This window comes from Zingiber officinale, chromosome 2A, assembly GCF_018446385.1.
Source record: "Zingiber officinale cultivar Zhangliang chromosome 2A, Zo_v1.1, whole genome shotgun sequence".
Taxonomy (NCBI): domain Eukaryota; kingdom Viridiplantae; phylum Streptophyta; class Magnoliopsida; order Zingiberales; family Zingiberaceae; genus Zingiber; species Zingiber officinale.
The window spans coordinates 44702614-44716363 of record NC_055988.1 but is presented as its reverse complement, the minus strand read 5'-3'; the positions used below and the strand labels follow the sequence as shown (position 1 = coordinate 44716363).

The 13750-nt window shown below is 38.0% G+C and overlaps 1 long non-coding RNA gene across 2 annotated transcripts; it reads right to left on the bottom strand.

The window, feature by feature from the left end:
• Window positions 1–5099: 5099 nt before the first annotated feature.
• On the bottom strand, window positions 5100–6292 carry LOC122039613. 2 transcript variants are annotated; one of them, XR_006128268.1, is made up of 4 exons: window positions 5855–6292; window positions 5698–5759; window positions 5484–5591; window positions 5100–5158 (listed from the first exon to the last, which is right to left on the bottom strand). It is a non-coding gene; the product is annotated as an uncharacterized LOC122039613 (long non-coding RNA). The 2 variants fall into 2 exon arrangements; XR_006128269.1 differs by having other exon boundaries at window positions 5489–5591.
• Between the last annotated feature and the right edge of the window lie 7458 nt (window positions 6293–13750).

Sequence of the window (13750 nt, the reverse complement as noted above, 5' to 3'; positions counted from 1 at the left end):
TACTACTCTAACAACAACGATAAAGTCTCTACTGTTGGTGCAAACTGCACCAGAATCAAACCTGAGTTTTGATGTTGTCAAAGGTTCAAGTTAAGTCTTGTTGTGATCTAACAAGTGTACTGAATGTGCAAAATGTTTACTCAACCGGGAAAGACCTAGTTGGAGGCTAGGCAGAAGAAATCTTAACAGATCGTGAAACCCAGGTGAAAGTCCAAGAAGGTCGAGGGGAGACAAAGCTTGGCAGTGTGATCGAGAGGTCTGAAGGACCGAAGATCAAAGGAAAAGTCCTGGGGAGCCGATCAAGGCTGAGTGAGAAGTCCAAACTAGATCTGCAGGATCAAAGTTTGGCAGGTAAGTTGAGATAAGCAAACTGGAGGAGCGACAGTGAGGTCAGGTTCCCGGAGGGAACAACCTTAGGCCGCTGATCCAACTGAAGAAACCGGGAAGGTTTCCAAGTTGAGATCAAGAACAGTTCTACTGTTCTTTTATTACTCATGCATTATTATACTGTTATGCTAACATCTGTGTTACAGAGTGTTTTTTGTTCTAACACTGTTTTACAGGTCTAGGCGGATCGGTCGACCGAACCAGAGGACCGGTCGACCGAACCAAGTAAGATCAGCACAGAAGTTAGTCCAGATCAGAACTGAGCCAGAGTTCGGTCGAAGCTTGATCGGTCGACCGAAAGGTAAGATCGGTCGACCGAACCTGTTGACTCAGCAAGCCAGTTCATCAACACCAAATCAGCAAGCAAAGGAAAGAAGGGCTGATCGGTCGACCGAACAAGAGGATCGGTCGACCGATCCAATCAGCATTTAATCAACATTAAAGGGTAATCTCGACAGATTTCAGCGAACAAGGAAAAACCTTGTTCGGTCGACCGATAAAAGGGTTCGGTCGACCAAACCATTGAAGGCAAATTAAAGCATAATTACGAGCCAGTGTCAGATTACCAGCTGGAGGTGATCGAAGCTGGTTCGGTCGACCGAACAGGGGATCGGTCGACCGAACCCTCAGTACTCCTATAAAACCAGGCTCGAAGACAGAGACGGGAACAACTTTTCTGATCAACTCTTGTGCTCGTTTGCAATCTGTCCACGCTACAAGTCTTCATCAAATTTGCAAGCGACTTCATCCGATTACCGACCGAGCTACGACTTAAATTCTGCAATTGTCGGTATAGCTTTATTTTTGTACTGCACTTTAATTCTGTAAGATAGTAGAAGTGTTACTATCTTACATATCTATACTTGTACGATTCACTTCTTTCCGAGGAGTTCAGAAAGAAGGATTATAGTGTTTTGCCCATCGGTGCGGTCAAGGACCGCGGACCTTCGAGTAGGAGTCGAGCTAGGCTTCGAACGAAGTAAACGATTGTGTCTCCTTTCTTATTTTCCGCTGCACGATTATGACTTAAAAAAAAATAATAATTTTTAAAAAGAAGCGATATTCACCCCCCCCCCCTCTATCGCGCTACTCGATCCTATCAATTGGTATCAGAGCCAGGTTAGCTCTGAAATTTCTTAACCTATTTTCTAAGCATCTTTAAAATCTTTTCTTTACTTAAAATTTCTTTAATATTTTTCATTATCTCTATTTTTTCAAGCACTACTAATCCCAAGACAAAAGTCTTGGAAATATTTTTTTTATCTGTGCTTTGCAAGGATGTCGAATTCATGTCAAGAAGGGTATAGCACGATCCGACCTCCACTATTCAAAGGAGAAAACTTTAGCTACTGGAAGAATAGGATGGAGTGTTTCCTGAAGTCCGACATCGAGCTCTGGTTTACAATCTTGAAAGGTTATACTCCTCCAACGAAGGACGGAACAACTCTAGAACCGGAAGAATGGACTCCACAAATGGTCAAAAAGGCACAACTAAATTACAAGGCGATCAACACCATTCAGTGTGGACTCACAATGGAAGAATTGAACCGAGTTAGTCCCTACGACAACGCCTAAGACTTGTGGGACTCACTAATCAAATTACACGGAGGAACCGACGACTCAAAGGTAAACAAACGAGATCTTCTTTTAAATAATTTACTTAATATAAAAATGTTTCCTGGAGAGACGGTCTCGTAACTACACGCTCGACTGAAAGACATCCTCAACGGTCTTCACCTGATCAGACACGAACTCGAAAATCACGCCACGATAAGGTACGCTCTGAACGCTTTTCCAAGGAATGCTTTGTGGGCATCAATTATAGATGCATACAAAGTTTCCAAAGATCTTTCAATTCTTAAGTTAGACGAATTGTTTTGCGAGTTGGAATTACACGAGCAATCTAACATGAGCCATGTCGAGAAAGGAGTTGCTTTGTATGCAGGTTCAAGCAAAGAGACAAAATCAAAAACGAAGATCGAGTCTGAAAGCGAGTCAGACTCAGATTCAACAAACGAAGAAGAACTAGTGAACATGGTCCGAAGATTGTTGACTAAGAAAAAGTTCAGAAGAAATACCAAAAAGATTCCACCAAACCAGATCCAAAACAAATCAGAAATGATTTGTTATGAATGCAACAAAAAGGGGCATTTCAAAAACGAATGCCCAAATCGGAAAGAAGAACGACCCAAATCGACAAGACGGAAGAAGGCACTTCAAGCGACTTGGGACGAAACCTCTTCCGACGAATCCGACACGAAGCAAACGAAGCATTCAAGTCACCTTGCATTTATGGCAAGGAACGAAGATTCCGAGTCCGAGTCCGACGAAGAATACGAGTCCGAGATCGACCTCGATTCCGAGAGAAGCCCCGGATCAAAAGATCCAAATATGGTAATGATTTATTCAAAGTCAAATTTGCTTAAAGTAGTTAAATGTTTGTTTAAAAAAATAGCAAAATCGGAAAAACAAAATAACTTGTTACTTAAGGAAATAGACCACCTTAAGCAACAAGTTAGCTTGAGTGACTCGACTAACCAAGTTCAAGTCGGAACTTCAACTCAAGTTGAAAAACTCGAGGAAAAAAATTCTGATTTGAAAGGTCAAGTCGAGCGACTCAAGAAAATTTTTGAAAGGTTCGAAATGGGATCCAAGTGTCTAAATATGGTACTTGGATCGCAACGAGCCGTGTACAACAAATCGGAGCTTGGCTATAAACCGAACAAAACAAACAAATCATATATGTCTCTAATCAGTCAAAATGTTAGAAGTCAAGTCCAAGCATGGGTTCAAACAAAACACTTAACCAAACCAATCAAATCAAACCACTACTTAATCCCTAAGAGTCAAATTCATTACTTAGATAGACCTTATCTAAGCTATGACTCAGGAGGAGCAACTAGAAAAATAATCCAACCAACTTAAACCAAACTCAATACTTAGGATTAGGATTATTAGAACGGTTAGATGAAAAAAATTTACCAAACCCTATAACATAGCACCGGAATGGATTGGGATGATAGTACGTCAAGGAAACTCTGTCGAAGGCATGTCTAGGTTGAATATGGAATTCTACCTAGTGCACTAGACTTAGTGGATCTGACCGAAGCTACCCCAGTCAAGCATGGGCTAGTTAGACCAAAATTTAGTATTAAGTTTTTTGGACAGGAACAGTTTGGAAAGTCTTCAGCAAGTGGTCTTGTCACGCCCCGAGAGTAAGGTTGTCCGACGAAAATCGGATAACACCTCCCCTGTAGCAGTGACAAATGGAACCGATATACATCACCAACAGATAATATATATGCAAATAAAATCACAACCACGCAAATAATATGCAGCCTACACGGCTGTAAAATCAAACACAGCGGAAAGCAAGAATAACAAGTATAAAGTAACGAAAACTCACCGCGGGCCGGCCTGGCTTGACTCCTCGACAAAACAACCAAATACAAAATAACAAGTCCACAGCCCAATTATTACAATGCTAAATTCCAAGGTTTAACTCACAATAAAATGAAAACCAAAATCATAAAACCGTCCTCGGAAGCGACGTGGGACCGGCAGTTGGGATCCTCCTCCAAGTGTACTAGCATCGCTATCAGCTACCTGGTGAAATTACCAATGTGGGTGGTGAGTATAAAGACTCAGCGGGTAATAGAATAGACTGTGCATGAGTAACATAAATAGCATAAATACAACAGGATACAATCTCAGAAAGGTAAATAGCAGATACTACCGTGTAATCAAAGAACATATCCATACCTGATTCCATAACCTAGGCTAGTAGTAAAAGGTAAAGTGTAGCAAAGTCCTACTACTGTACTGCTCATAACTACATGGTATCGTGTGAGACATATACATGTCAACAGTAAGTCAGTGTCTAAACACATATCACAGGTATAAATCTCAACCTATGTAAGCATAACAGCATAAACAAACAACAACAGCATAAGCTAGTAACAGCAGCATAGATAAGCAACGACAGCATAAGTAAACAACCAGCAGATATAATAACAACAGCGTATGTACGGATGGTCACTCCGCCACCTCTCTGCACCACGACCCCTGTACGGTCGAGAGGCCGGATCAATGACAACTGTACCACCCAAAGGCCGCCACTACTCTCGAGTGACCGGATGGACAGGTGCATAGTAGCTGAATAGCTACGTTTGCGACGGGGGTCCCTGCTGCCCGCAACTCCAGCTATCACTACCCATGAGTGTGCGAGTGGGGGCATGACAGGACAAGCGGCACGCTCCAGCTACCACTACCCATGAGTGGCCGAGCGTGCGGCCCTGGCCAACAACCGCCTCAACCACAAGGGAGACAGGATCGTCGGCAATGTATGCAATGACATGATGCGAACAATGCAACAGTCATCATATATATATAAATAGAAACAGGTATGCTACATGAAGCCAGCATGCTCAATAAGAAATATGAATAGATAGCAGTCAAAGCAAGTAAACATGGTATCTGATATCTATCTATCCAGTATCTAATATCTACTATCTGGTGTTCGGTATCTGCTAAATATCCTGAATAGCAACGAGAGACTGTATAGATACAAAAACGAGTATCTCAAAGATTGAGTGGATAAAGTATCAAGCACAAGAAATAAGACGAGTGGAGTCAAGATAAATACTACATATATGAAACTAACTCATGCACTAAGATCGATATCTAAAGAAGCAAGTCAAGAAGTACCCGCCTCTAAGTGTAGGCTGAATCCAACGCCAATCTCGTCACGACGCTCGTCCTGATCAATGTCCTGCGTCAACATATATATTTTAGCTAATCTAATATACGAGACAAATAATTAATTCAACTCATTCATTACCCAAATAATCCCCTCTGCTCTATCCAAAACCAATCCATACTCCGAATTTACATTCTCTATTCCCACAACTCCAGCAAAACCTTAACATTGCTAAAATTGCCAAATCACGAATTTATTCACTAGATACAAACAGACAGTTATTGAGCAAGGTTATCCCCTCCCTAAACAAAACCAACAGCTATCAATCATCTGAACATCTATCAAAACAACTTCCCATTTGCTTCCAATATTCCAACTTCTAACAGAATCAACATACCTTACCTAACTCCCCACTGTTGACTCGCTGCCAGAAGATGGACTCGCCGACACTAGCACACTGATGCTGCCCAATGTTGCTTATTCACAGATCCGACCTCTCACAGAGCTATATGCATCACAAGCATCCCAAACGTTACCTAATCAGTATCAAATTCAATCCGAAACCAACATTTAGATCTGCAACCTAACATCTATAGTGGTAGAAACCTTACCTAATGGTTCCCAAATGAAGAACAGCCACTGGAATTGTGATCTAGCCCTTCACAGCAAGCCACTGCCACAACCAACCCACAACCCGTTCATCCCCTCATCTGGTCACCAATCACAGCTTATATTGCTAACAGAAAACCCAAATCAAACAATCCATACCTCAATACCTTGATGCTTGAAGCTTCTACCATCGACGAAGAGAATCTGACGAGATCATCCTGGCCCTAAGCTCGGGAAAACGAGTCAGCTCCTTGAAATGCAAATCCCCGTCCAGCATCGCTTTGGAACAGGCGATATCACCCCCCGTGTCCACAGGACCCAAATCTCATCACCCAACCGGAAATCCCCTGGGCGAAGAGGCGGTTTCGAGGAAAGACACCGTCGGTGAGACCTCCTCCGATCTGTCGAGGAAGTCGGAGACTCGCCCTGCTACACAGCGCCGGCGTTCCGGCGCGGCCGTGAATCGGAGCTGCGTCCGTCGACGAGATCGGGAGGAAATGACCCGAGAAGAGGGGAGTCGGCGTTTTAGGGCTCGGTGGGAGACTGTAGCTTCTTTTAGAGATGGTGTTTAAGTTCTTCCCAACCCTTAACTCTAATGATGATTTCCAACACCATCCTAAGCCTAATAATTTATCCTCTTAAACACGGTCATACGTCCTCCAAATAAATCCAGAAAAATATCTAAAAATTCCCGTAAATTATTATGAGTTATTTACTTTGCCGTATCTCACAGGTCTAATGATATTCAAGTAGGCCATATGCCTCGCCACTGAACTGAAACTTATCCTTAGGATGTCTGCTTGATTAACCCAAAGATAAATTTGAATCTAACATGGGTTCAATAACCTCTTTCAAATTAATTCAAATTTGAACTAAATTAATTCTAATCTAATTCAAACTAATTCAATTTAAAACTTAATTCAAACCTAACTAAATTCAAATCTAATCTAATTCAAACCAAATCAATTTTAAACTTAATTAAAATTATTTTTGCACAAGTTACTTATTGCATTATTATTTATTTTTTTGTTATAGTGAGAAAAGTAGAGTTATTACACAAAGAGAGGCTAGCTCTCTTAATCCTAGCCAAGATCCTAGGTTTTCTACCGAAGAAATGCATCTATCCTTTCCTAATAAAAAATTTAAGGTTATCAGTACTCGTTGTTTGGATCTCCAATTCTATCAAACCTTTTGTCCTGAGGTCATAGAGATCAATCAATACTATCAACTTGATAGCGTCATCTTTTGTAGACATGCATACAATCCTATTCTCTGTTCAGAATTTTACCACAACTTGTGCGAACTTGATCCCCATCATTTTAGGACTAGAGTTGCTACTCGAGACATGTTGTTTGATCTTGACATGTTTCTTCGATTTCTACGGATCCGACCGTCAGTTAACCGTATCTTTTTTAGTAAGTCTCTTCCTGATCCATTACCTGCTCCTTTTTTTCATCTGACTTTAGATCTCATGTATACTGACTTCTTTGAGGAACCTCGTCCTAAAAAAATGTCAACTGTACCTCTTAGTCCAAGAGATAATGCTTTTTATAAGATGGTTGTGTCTTGTGTTTATCCTTTATCATCTAGAGATCAGGGCGTTTTGCGTCCAGTTCATCTTTTTCTTATGTACGCCCTTAAACACAGACTAGACTTTGACCTAGGCTACTGGGTATTCAGATCTATCATTTACTATTCAGGGTACAGTACTTCACTTAAGGTTCATATGATTTAGTGTCATGTTCTTACTGCTTATATTGCCAATCTCGGAGTAGGAGTTCATCGAGGCGAGTTGATTGAGTTGTCTGACTTTGATCTTGTCGGGGTTAGGCAATTATCCTTGGCTGGGATTAAGACAAGCGCTGAAGGCCTTGTGTACAAACGAACACATCCACACTACATCCCACCGGTTGTTGACGATCCTATTGATGAGGATGATCCGGTTCCTGTTACTGCGCCTCCTCCTGTGGTCATTGATCCTGGATTTGCCATGACACCCTTCTTCGATTTTCCTCAAAGCAGTTCATATGCTCCTCCTCCAACTAGTGACTTCTTTACCCGTCTGCGAGATGATATTTTCAGTCGCTTTGACTCATTGGAAACAAAAATGGATGATCAGTACAGCTCTCTTCAGGGACAAGTTGCTGATATTTGTCATGAGATGATAGAACGTACTGATGCATTACAAAAGGAGCAGCAGAGGATTTTTGATTATCTGAGAGACAATGAGGATGAGGATGAGTGATTTAAGGATTTATCTTTTGTGACTTATTGTATCTATTACTTACCTTGAATTATGACTATGTTTAATCTTCAGTGTTTCTTTTTTCCAGTCTTTAGTAGTTTTTGATAAATTTTGTAGAATAGGTTCTTTGATTATGAAAATTACTATCTAGTCTATTTTTCAAATTTATTTTTGTAAAAATCCCCATTTCAAAATTTTTGTTTTCAAAATTCTTTAAATTTATTTTTTTGGAATAGCCTAGGTCTTACCGTAGAATTGCATGATCCTATAGTTCTAGGAGCCAGCATCTCACAAGCACACTAGGATCCCTTGTTTGATAACTTAGAATGGGTGAGATGCTTAGGTCCTAGCCCTAGATTTCAGATGCTTATGTCAGTGCATCGCTATAAATCTGGGCTTTAAATAATAAACATTGATCAATTTGAGTTGACTAGTAAGTAAAACCTTGCTAGTTATAAAATGCTCAAATTGACCAACCTGAGTCAAATTACTACTATCTTGTGATAGCTGGCCTTGGACAAGGGTTGGACATTATATCATAAGGACAAATTTTCCTTAGTTTTATTACTCATGCTTGGACTTTTAGGATAAATATCATTTTTAGGGGGAGTTGTCTTTACAAAAATTATTTTTATACTTTATTAGTTTTTTTTTACAAATTTTCTCAATTTAGTAAATTTAATTTTCTAAATTGTTTTCTTTAACATCTTTTTCAAATTTTTTTAAAAACATTTTTTTTATAGTGTAATTTCAAAATTGTTTAAAATTATATAGATATACTCACAAAACACTTTAGTAAAATTGTTTTTCCTTAAAAAATATTTTTCAATTAATCTTTTTCAAAATTTATAACTTAGTAAAATTTTTTTTAGACTTTTTACCTTAGTAAATTATTTTACCTTCGTAAATTTTTGAATGGTTATTTTTACTAAGAGTTTTCTTTTTTCTAACATTTGATTTTCTGAATTTTTGTTTGTTCTGTCTTCCCCTATTTTTGATGTGTGTTAAGGGGGGAGAGATAGTGTATTCAGGGGGAGAGGTTTATTTCAGGGGGAGAAATAAGAATTTAAATTGCTTGCTTATTTACTTGTTGCATATTTGTATGCTTGTTTATTTACCTGTTGCATATTTTTAAACTTAACTTTGAACCTTGGTTGCCAAACATCAAAAAGGAGGAGATTATTGGTGCAAACTGCACCAGAATCAAACCTGAGTTTTGATGTTGTCAAAGATTCAAGTTAAGTCTCGTTGTGATCTAACAAGTTTACTGAGTGTGCCGAATGTTTACTCAACCGGGAAAGACCTAGTTGGAGGCTAGGCAGAAGAAATCTTAGCAGATCGTGGAACCCAGGTGAAAGTCCAAGAAGGTCGAGGGGAGACAAAGCTTGGCAGTGTGATCGAGAGGTCTGAAGGACCGAAGATCAAAGGAAAAGTCCTGGGGAGCCGATCAAGGCTGAGTGAGAAGTCCAAACTAGATCTGGAGGATCAAAGTTTGGCAGGTAGGTTGAGGTAAGCAAACTGGAGGAGCGACAGTGAGGTCGGGTTCCCAGAGGGAACAACCTTAGGCCGCTGATCCAACTGAAGAAACCGAGAAGGTTTCCAAGTTGAGATCAAGAACAGTTCTACTGTTCTTTTATTATTCATGCATTATTATACTGTTATGCTAACATCTGTGTTGCAGGGTGTTTTTTGTTCTAACACTGTTTTGCAGGTCTAGGCGGATCGGTCGACCGAACCAGAGGACCGGTCGACCGAACCAAGTAAGATCAGCACAGAAGTTAGTCCAGATCAGAACTGAGCCAGAGTCCGGTCGAAGCTTGATCGGTCGACCGAACCTGTTGACTCAGCAAGCCAGTTCATCAGCACCGAATCAGCAAGCAAAGGAAAGAAGGGCTGATCGGTCGACCGATCCAATCAGCATTTAATCAACATTAAAGGGTGATCTCGGCAGATTTCAGCGAACAAGGAAAAACCTTGTTCGGTCGACCGATAAAAGGGTTCGGTCGACCGAACCATTGAAGGCAAATTAAAGCATAATTACGAGCCAGCGTCAGATTGCCAGCTGGAGGTGATCGAAGTTGGTTCGGTCGACCGAACAGGGGATCGGTCGACCGAACCCTCAATACTCCTATAAAACCAGGCTCGAAGACAGAGGCGGGAACAACTTTTCTGATCAACTCTTGTGCTCGTTTGCAATCTGTCCACGCTACAAGTCTTCATTAAATTTGCAAGCGACTTCATCCGATTGCCGACCGAGCTACAACTTAAATTCTGCAATTGTCGGTATAGCTTTATTTTTGTACTGCACTTTAATTCTGTAAGATAGTAGAAGTGTTACTATCTTATATATCTGTACTTGTACGATTCACTTCTTTCCGAGGAGTTCGGGAAAAAAGATTATAGTGTTTTGCCCATCGGTGTAGTCAAGGACTGCGGGCCTTCGAGTAGGAGTCGAGCTAGGCTCCGAACGAAGTAAGCGATTGTGTCTCTTTTCTTATTTTCCGCTGCACGATTATGACTTAAAAAGAAAAGAATAATTTTTAAAAAGAAGCGATATTCACCCCCCCTCCCTCTATCGCGCTACTCGATCCTATCATCTACTCCATTTTGGTGTCGGTATTTGTATTATTTGTATTTCTTTTTCATACTCGGATTTGTGTTATTTTGAATCTTTAGTGTATTGCCCATCAGAAGTGATTAACAATCATGAGCCTTGGATTAGCAGCACAGGCTGTGAACCAAATAAAAATAAATTGTGTTAGCATTATGCTCGTGTGTTTTTAATTTTCGTTGCTATCTCTTGAGTTTTCAAAACCCATGAAAAAGTGACACACGCTATCCCCCCTAGCGCTTCTTCGATCCTACACTTTTGTCCGCCATACCTTCACCACTTTGGCTTGATTCACCTAGTGTTCGGCTAAGAATTTGTCTGCCAAGTCTTCACCACTTATACTTGATTCATCTAGTGTTCATCTAGGAATTTGTCTACCAAGCCTTCACCATTTGACTTGATTCACCTACCCTCTAGTTAGAAATTTCTTGCTTGGTATCCAACCAAGACTTAGTTCATGTCTAACTCCCAATCGAGACTTCAGATGTCTAATTCTACTAGAACTTAGTCATTGCCCAGTTCACAACTTCAATACTTGTCAAGTAACATACACATGCACATTTGACATAACTGATAAATCACAACTAAACTAACTTTCACCAAGTCACATATCAACATTTTAGGTTAAATGTTATGCACCCAGTACTAACAATTTTTCCTTTTTTGATAATAGGAAAACTAAGTTAAAGTTTGTAAATAATAATAAAAAAATAAGTTGGATTTTGAATTTTATATTCAATGTGTGAAAGAAACAAATAGAATTAGTGCAGTTATACATGAATATAACAATTGAAATATAACTCCCCTTACAAGAAGGTTACTTGTAACTTTTCTTGCTAGGGATCGCTGGGAAGAGGAAAGGAAATAGTTTTTAGGGATTACTAGGAAGAAGAAAGGGAAAAGAGTAGGTTAGGAGAAAAAAATAAATAAGTTAACCGGTTAATACAATAGTCATATATTACAGTAGTGCTTCCTACATCTATAAGTTCATATAATTTATGGTAGATACTAGGCTAATTCCATTTTCAAAACTAAAAGCAAAAATAATTAATGAGAAGCATATAGCAACATTAAAAAATAATAATAATCTATCCATCTATTTACATATCTAGTTATCTATGACGCCCTCGGGATAAGGTGTCATGATTAGTTCATTTAGTTAGGTCGTTTAGTGATAGATCAGGGATTTAGAGTTTGAGTCTCAGTTATGATATATTATTGAAATTTTTTTTTAATGGATAGTGAATTTGAGAATACTTGATGTCTATCTTAATTACCAAGTCAAATTCTATAAGAAATTTTATGAAAATGCCAACTATTTTTTTTAATTATCTTCTATTATTACCAAAGTCAACTTCTATACGGAATTTTATGAAAATATTAACACAGTTAAATTGGACTGAATATACTCTGAGTACAATGTCCTCCTCTGTAACATGGTACCTTACGAAATAATCTTTGAGCTCTAAGTGTAATTCTTGAATGATACAAATCTCATAATTTTTAATCTAATCATTTTTTATTTCTTTATCTAAAGGATAAACTATTACATTTAGACTATATATTTTATATGTTGCATTAGAAACTAACTAGTTGATCAATGAATGTGCATTTCGAGATATCTTATTTGTTGGCATAAGATAGACTCCATCTATGTCATTATCATCAATAATGTGTCAATGAGCATTGCTGGGATTCATCACAAGTTTAAGGAGCACATTGTTTTTCAATATCATGTCTGGTATGACATTGGGAAAAAATAAGTAATAAGGTTATATCACGTCAAGAACGATTTGGTTTATTTTACAAATATGCATCAGTGTATACATAATAAATGATATAAACCATCGTGTGACTAAACACATAGATGCAAGCTGCAGAAGGTTGTCAAGTTATCATCTACGTATTTATAGTTCGATCCCCAGTTACAATTTATTTATAGGGATTTTTTTTAAATAGAGTGTGTAACTATAAGATGTTGAACTTCAGGACCTACGAAAACTTCTTAATTTATCTTAATTATCAATAAAAAGTTTTTATAGAGTTAAATCTATCATTTCAAATTTAATATTATCTAGTTCAATATTTTCGGTAGATGCAAGCCAATTGAGGTTCGGACTGCATTCAACTATGCATGCATGTACCAAAATATCATCATCATCAGATAGAAATCCATCAAAGTCACCATTAATTCATGCTACAAACTATTTGTCCCCCACCAATCAGATTATATATAAATACACGATAGATTCCACTTTCATCGACAGAGACCAAGGCGTCAATTATTGTGAACCATGATATTAATATACAGGCGTTTCCCATGCTCAATACTCATTGATGCCCACGCGATACATATCCATACGGAGAGTTACGGTCACTCATTCGCCATAATATTGATATATCTATCACCATAATTATTGATAAAATAATACTTTTCCCATGACAATAATTAACAAAAAATTAACTTGTACTAAGTATCTAAACTTTTGAACGACTAATACCGAAGATGATCAATTGGATTGCATAAAAAATTTATATCAATCATCAAGATAAATTTAAAAGTGCTTACAACGAACAGTTCAACAATACGCATCTCATATTTACATCTCACTAAAGAAAAATATTATATCATACATCTAATTAATCGAACTATGAGTAATTGAGCGACCTGAATACTGGTATGCTTGCATGTTCTGTCCCAATAAATAACCAGCATTCACTATTATTCTTATTTGTAAAAACATGGGCTATTTAACAAATTTATTATACACCCCGTTTGTAAATGTTTCATGTACTTCAATTATATAGTATATAGGAAAAAAGAATGAGTGGAATTTAATTAACTTTATATAGTATATTTATTAGGGGGGTAATCGAGTCAAGTCGAGTCGAACTCTTGAATGTTTGAGTTTGGCTCGTTTATAATCGAGCTGAGCTCGAGTTTTATTTAACGAATATATTCATAACTCACGAGCTTATTCGAACTTTTATCGAACCTAAACGAATTTAATAATTATAAATTATAAATTTAAATATTTATTAAAAACTTAAATTATATATTTAGAAAAAATTATAATATTCTTATTAAAATTTATAATTTTATTCTAATAAATAAATTTAATATATATATCTATATATTTCATAAGTAGAGTGTAAAATCCCTAAACCCTAAAATCTATAAATTCAATATCAAAACTAT